Genomic DNA, 6,125 nt, shown 5'->3' on the forward strand with positions numbered 1-6,125 from the left:
TTCAGGAATTGTACTAACATCTCACATATATAGTTACAGCAGGCCAAGAGAGAGGAGAGTCAGACACACACAGACATATGTAATGGATGGGAAATAGCTAGCTAGTTAGCGGTGTTCGCGCTAAATAGCGTTTCAATCGGTGACGTCATTTGCTCTGAGACCTTGAAGTAGTAGTTCCCCTTGCTCTGCAAGGGCCGTGGCTTTTGTGGAGCGATGGGTAACGATGCTTCGTGGGTGACTGTTGTTGATGTGTGCCTGGTTCGCGCCCGGCTATGGGCGAGGGGACGGTCTAAAGTTATACTGTTACATTGATGCTGTTGACCCGGATCACTGGTTGCTGCGGAAAAGGAGGAGGTCAAAAGGGGGGTGAGTGTAACGGATGTGAAATGGCTAGCTAGTTAGCGGTGTTCGCGCTAAATAGCGTTTCAATCGGTGACGTCACTTGCTCTGAGACCTTGAAGTTAAAAGAAATGCTACACAGCGCTGATAAAGACTGATTGGCTGTTGCTAAAACACCATAGCATAATGACATTCATCAGAATTGACCTTTTGTGTATATCTCATGTGTATATCTCATGTGTATATCTAATGTGTATATCTCATGTGTATATCTCATGTGTATATCTCATGTGTATATCTCATGTGTATATCTCATGTGTATATCTCATGTGTATATCTCATGTGTATATCTCATGTGTATATCTCATGTGTATATCTCATGTGTATATCTCATGTGTATATCTAATGTGTATATCTAATGTGTATATCTAATGTGTATATCTAATGTGTATATCTCATGTGTATATCTCATGTGTATATCTCATGTGTATATCTCATGTGTATATCTCATGTGTATATCTAATGTGTATATCTCATGTGTATATCTCATGTGTATATCTCATGTGTATATCTCATGTGTATATCTCATGTGTATATCTCATGTGTATATCTCATGTGTATATCTCATGTGTATATCTCATGTGTATATCTAATGTGTATATCTCATGTGTATATCTCATGTGTATATCTCATGTGTATATCTAATGTGTATATCTAATGTGTATATCTAATGTGTATATCTAATGTGTATATCTAATGTGTATATCTCATGTGTATATCTCATGTGTATATCTAATGTGTATATCTCATGTGTATATCTCATGTGTATATCTCATGTGTATATCTAATGTGTATATCTAATGTGTATATCTCATGTGTATATCTCATGCAGGTATTGCTGGTCTGTGGTCTCTGGCGGTCATCTCCTGGGAGAGATGGGTGGTGGTGTGTAAGCCCTTTGGAAATGTCAAGTTTGATGCTAAATGGGCCATGGGAGGTATAATCTTCTCCTGGGTCTGGTCTGCTTTCTGGTGCGCCCCTCCTATCTTCGGCTGGAGCAGGTGGGACATCTTCTCTTTTTCCCTTCACTGAGGATTGAAAAACGTCATAGTTAAAAAAAAAAGGTTTAATTATTCAACCATTATTCAACCATTATTCAACCATTATTCAACCATTATTCAACCCATCTCTGTATCTCTCTCTCCCTCAATCAGGTACTGGCCTCATGGCCTGAAAACGTCCTGTGGACCTGATGTGTTCGGGGTAATGAGGATCCTGGGGTCCTGTCATACATGATCGTTCTCATGATCACATGTTGCTTCCTGCCCCTGGGAGTGATCGTCTTCTGCTACCTGTTTGTGTGGCTGGCCATCCGTGCCGTAAGTGATATTTCCAATATACCATAACACGTAGCAAGCAGCTATGTTGTGGCGTTTTGAAAATGCATATTGTAGGGATAAATGTAACCAATGGGATATATTTCTCCTGAACGACCACAGGTTGCCGCGCAGCAGAAAGACTCTGAGTCAACGCAGAAGGCTGAGAAAGAAGTGTCCAGGATGGTTGTTGTCATGATTTTTGCTTACTGTGTGTGCTGGGGACCTTACACAGCCTTTGCCTGCTTTGCTGCGGCTAACCCTGGGTATGCTTTCCACCCTCTGGCTGCTGCTCTTCCTGCCTACTTTGCCAAAAGCGCCACCATCTGGAATCCGGTGATCTATGTCTTCATGAATAAACAGGTGTGTTTTGTTTTGATAGCTGTGAACTTTGATCCATTTACTACTAAAGTAGTTATTAAAGGCCTCGTGTCTTAAGTAAATGTAGACTTTTATTTTTGAAAGCTTCTCTCTTCATGTTCCATTCTTCTTCTTCTTCTTCTTCTTCTTCTCCTCCTTCTTCTTCTCCTCCTTCTTCATCTTCTGCTTCTTCTTCGTCTTCTTCATCTTCTTCTCCATCTTCACCTTCTTCTCCTTCTCCTTCTTCTTCTTCTTCTTCTTCTTCTTCTGCTTCTTCTTCGTCTTCTTCACCTTCTTCTCCTTCTCCTTCTTCTTCTTCTTCTTCTTCTTCTTCTTCTTCTTCTTCTTCTTCATCTTCTTCTTCTTCTTCTTCTTCTTCTTCTTCTTCTTCTTCTTCTTCTGCTTCTTCTTCATCTTCTTCATCTTCTTCTCCATCTTCACCTTCTTCTCCTTCTCCTTCTTCTTCTTCTTCTCCTTCTCCTTCTTCTTCTTCTTCTTCTTCTTCTTCTTCTTCTTCTTCTTCTTCTTCTTCTTCATCTTCTTCTTCTTCTTCTTCTTCTTCTTCTTCATATTCTTCATCTTCACCTTCTTCTTCTTCTTCATATTCTTCATCTTCACCTTCTTCTTCTTCTTCTTCTTCTTCTTCTTCTTCTTCTTCTTCTTCTTCTTCTTCTCCTTCTTCTTCTTCTTCTTCTCCTTCTTCTTCTTCTTCTTCTTCTTCTTCTTCTTCTTCTTCTTCTTCTTCTTCTTCTTCTTCTTCTTCTTCTTCTTCTTCTTCTTCTTCATCTTCTTCTTCTGCTTCTTCTTCGTCTTCTTCATCTTCTTCTCCATCTTCACCTTCTTCTCCTTCTCCTTCTTCTTCTTCTTCTTCTTCATCTTCTTCTTCTTCTTCTTCTTCTTCTTCTTCTTCTTCTTCATCTTCTTCTTCTTCTTCATATTCTTCATCTTCACCTTCTCCTTCTTCTTCTTCTTCTTCTTCTTCTTCTTCTTCTTCTTCTTCTTCTTCTTCTTCTTCTTCTTCTTCTTCTTCTTCTTCTTCTTCTTCTTCTTCATCTTCTTCTTCTTCTTCTTCATAATCTTCACCTTCTTCTTCTTCTTCTTCTTCTTCTTCTTCTTCTTCTTCTTCTTCTTCTTCTTCTTCTTCTTCATCTTCTTCTTCTTCTTCTTCTTCTTCATATTCTTCATCTTCACCTTCTTCTTCTTCTTCTTCTTCTTCTTCTCTCACCAGTTCCGTACGTGCATCATGCAGCTCTTTGGCAAGGAAGAAGAAGATGGCTCGGAGGTGTCAACATCAAAAACAGAGGTTTCCACCGTGGCACCTGCATAAACCCCCAGACAACGTTGTACCTCTTGGAAACAAATGATGAACGTTCTGAGATATTCCACATGGGACTTTTTCAAAAGTACAGTACATCCTCTTTTTTGTTTCTTAAACACATTCTCAGGAGAATATTAAGCTTCACGTCATACAGTTGTAATGTGTTTAAAATAACATTGCTATGAATCACCCCAAGGAGTTTTTATAATCCATGGTCTTTATAATAACCAGAGAGTTATGTGTTGATATGCGTACTGTAGCTGTTGCAGTGGCACATTGTGGGAATAGGTACAGTCCTATCAATGTCTGTTGAAGTGACCCACCCCCCCAAAAAAAGTAGCCATCTTGGACTGCATCCCCTTCACTCTGTAGAGGATAAACTAGACAGAATAACAGCTAAGGAGAACTGACATGAACTGCCAATGGAAATCTGATCCTCACAAAACTACATGAATAATTAATGGTTCCAAAAATCATTCACTTTTTAGGTAACTTATGAGCTAAACATTTTGTAGCCCACTTGCAAATAAAAAAAATTGTAAAAAAATATATAATGATATTAAATAGATAATTGTGTATACAATGTATTTAACAATGTTTTTGTAGCCCTTCTTGCAAATAAAAAATGTAAAAAAAATAAATGCATGAAATGCATAAAATGAAAATATGGTCTCACTTTCTATGTCTATCCTGTTTATCCCCTGTTTAGTCCCTGTTTATCCCTGTTTATACCCTGTTTATCCCCTGTTTACTCCCTGTTTATCCCCTGTTTATTCCCTGTTTATTCCCTGTTTACTCCCTGTTTACCCTGTTTATCCCCTGTTTATCCCCTGTTTACTCTCTTTATCCCCTGTTTACTCCCTGTTTATCCCCTGTTTACTCCCTGTTTACTCCCTGTTTATCCCTGTTTATCCCCTGTTTACTCCCTGTTTATCCCCTGTTTACTCCCTGTTTATCCCTGTTTATCCCCTGTTTACTCCATGTTTATCCCTGTTTATCCCCTGTTTACTCCCTGTTTACGCCCTGTTTATCCCCTGTTTATCCCCTGTTTATCCCCTGTTTATCCCCTGTTTATCCACTGTTTACTCCCTGTTTATCCCCTGTTTACTCCCTGTTTATCCCCTGTTTACCCTGTTTACCCTGTTTATCCCCTGTTTATCCCCTGTTTATCCCCTGTTTATCCACTGTTTACTCCCTGTTTATCCCCTGTTTACCCTGTTTATCCCTGTTTATCCCATGTTTACCCTGTTTATCCCCTGTTTACTCCCTGTTTATCCCCTGTTTACTCCATGTTTATCCCTGTTTATCCCCTGTTTACTCCCTGTTTACGCCCTGTTTATCCCCTGTTTATCCCCTGTTTATCCCCTGTTTATCCACTGTTTACTCCCTGTTTACGCCCTGTTTATCCCCTGTTTACTCCCTGTTTATCCCCTGTTTATCCACTGTTTACTCCCTGTTTACGCCCTGTTTATCCCCTGTTTATCCCCTGTTTATCCCTGTTTATCCCTGTTTATCCCCTGTTTACTCCCTGTTTATCCCCTGTTTACCCTGTTTATCCCTGTTTATCCCCTGTTTATCCCCTGTTTATCCCTGTTTATCCCTGTTTATCCCTGTTTATCCCCTGTTTATCCCTGTTTATCCCCTGTTTACTCCCTGTTTATCCCTGTTTATCCCTGTTTATCCCCTGTTTACTCCCTGTTTATCCCCTGTTTATCCCCTGTTTATCCCTGTTTATCCCTGTTTATCCCCTGTTTATCCCTGTTTATCCCCTGTTTATCCCCTGTTTATCCCCTGTTTATCCCTGTTTACGCCCTGTTTATCCCCTGTTTATCCCCTGTTTATCCCTGTTTATCCCTGTTTATCCCCTGTTTATCCCTGTTTATCCCCTGTTTACTCCCTGTTTATCCCTGTTTATCCCTGTTTATCCCCTGTTTACTCCCTGTTTATCCCCTGTTTACCCTGTTTATCCCTGTTTATCCCATGTTTACCCTGTTTATCCCCTGTTTATCCCTGTTTATCCCTGTTTATCCCTGTTTATCCCTGTTTATCCCTGTTTATCCCCTGTTTATCCCTGTTTATCCCTGTTTATCCCCTGTTTATCCCTGTTTATCCCCTGTTTACTCCCTGTTTATCCCTGTTTATCCCTGTTTATCCCCTGTTTACTCCCTGTTTATCCCCTGTTTACCCTGTTTACCCTGTTTATCCCTGTTTATCCCTGTTTATCCCCTGTTTACTCCCTGTTTATCCCTGTTTATCCCTGTTTATCCCCTGTTTACTCCCTGTTTATCCCCTGTTTACCCTGTTTACCCTGTTTATCCCCTGTTTATCCCTGTTTATCCCTGTTTATCCCCTGTTTACTCCCTGTTTATCCCTGTTTATCCCTGTTTATCCCCTGTTTATCCCTGTTTATCCCCTGTTTACTCCCTGTTTATCCCCTGTTTACCCTGTTTATCCCTGTTTATCCCCTGTTTACCCTGTTTATCCCCTGTTTACTCCCTGTTTATCCCCTGTTTACCCTGTTTATCCCTGTTTATCCCTGTTTATCCCTGTTTACTCCCTGTTTACTCCCTGTTTATCCCCTGTTTACCCCCTGTTTATCCCTGTTTATCCCCTGTTTACTCCCTGTTTATCCCCTGTTTACCCTGTTTATCCCTGTTTATCCCCTGTTTACCCTGTTTATCCCCTGTTTACTCCCTGTTTATCCCCTGTTTACCCTGTTTATCCCTGTTTAT

The 6,125-nt window shown here is 40.3% G+C and overlaps 1 pseudogene; it reads left to right on the forward strand.

Annotated features, from left to right (window-relative positions):
- The first annotated feature begins 1,197 nt into the window (after nt 1–1,197).
- Nucleotides 1,198–3,877, forward strand: LOC127922164 (red-sensitive opsin-like; annotated as a pseudogene).
- The last annotated feature ends 2,248 nt before the right edge of the window (nt 3,878–6,125 follow it).

Source organism: Oncorhynchus keta, unplaced genomic scaffold (genome assembly GCF_023373465.1).
Source record: "Oncorhynchus keta strain PuntledgeMale-10-30-2019 unplaced genomic scaffold, Oket_V2 Un_contig_247_pilon_pilon, whole genome shotgun sequence".
In the NCBI taxonomy this organism is placed as follows: domain Eukaryota; kingdom Metazoa; phylum Chordata; class Actinopteri; order Salmoniformes; family Salmonidae; genus Oncorhynchus; species Oncorhynchus keta.